This window comes from Sceloporus undulatus, chromosome 1, assembly GCF_019175285.1.
Source record: "Sceloporus undulatus isolate JIND9_A2432 ecotype Alabama chromosome 1, SceUnd_v1.1, whole genome shotgun sequence".
NCBI classification, from domain to species: Eukaryota; Metazoa; Chordata; class Lepidosauria; order Squamata; family Phrynosomatidae; genus Sceloporus; species Sceloporus undulatus.
In genome coordinates, this window is record NC_056522.1 from 325,180,047 (window position 1) to 325,180,834 (window position 788).

General features: G+C 37.9%; 1 pseudogene; it reads left to right on the forward strand.

The window, feature by feature from the left end:
• The first annotated feature begins 418 nt into the window (after positions 1-418).
• LOC121920127 lies at positions 419-482 on the forward strand (annotated as a pseudogene).
• The last annotated feature ends 306 nt before the right edge of the window (positions 483-788 follow it).

Sequence of the window (788 nt, forward strand, 5' to 3'; positions counted from 1 at the left end):
TGATGTTTATGGGAAGCCCACAAACACAACCTGAAAACAACAGTACTTTTCTGGTCATGTTCTCCAGAAACTGGTATTAGAGATATACATTACTTCTTCTGATTATCACATTTTGATCTTATATAGGAGCTACTAGAGAAGCCTAGGTTGGATATAGGCTGAATACTGCCTGGGCTTCTGAACATGCAATAAGATCCATTCCAAATGGTTATAAACTGCATCTGTCCTGGGCCAGCTTTCCTGTGTAATAATCTCCTTTATCTGCTGGAGGTGCTCCCCTTCCACATTGCCATTCCCTTCTCCTTTTGTGCCCTGTCTTTTTAGATTGTAAGCCTGAGGGCAGGGAACTGTCAAACTAAGGATTTGTAAGCCTCTCTGAGAGCATTTCTGAAGAGTGGGGTATAAATACAATAAATTTGTGCTCTTTTCAGCAGCACATATACTAAAATTGGAAGGTTACAGAAAAGATTAGCATGGTCCCTAAATTTAAAAAAACAAACAAAAACAAAACAAAAACAATAAATGAGTAAATAATAAAACCCCTGGTATACAGGAATACAAAATCAAAGCACTCTTGACAGATGGCTATCCAGCCTCTCTTTAAAAACCTCAAAAGGAAGGAGAATCCACCACACACCATGGAACCATGTTCCACAAAGTGAATTTTAGAGTTTAGTGAGGGCTTAAACCCAGCTCTTCCAAGTCCCAGTATAACACTCTAAACACAGCTAAAAACTTCTACTTTGATGTGAAAATCAAAGACTTTCAAAAGAAATTAACGACTTAAA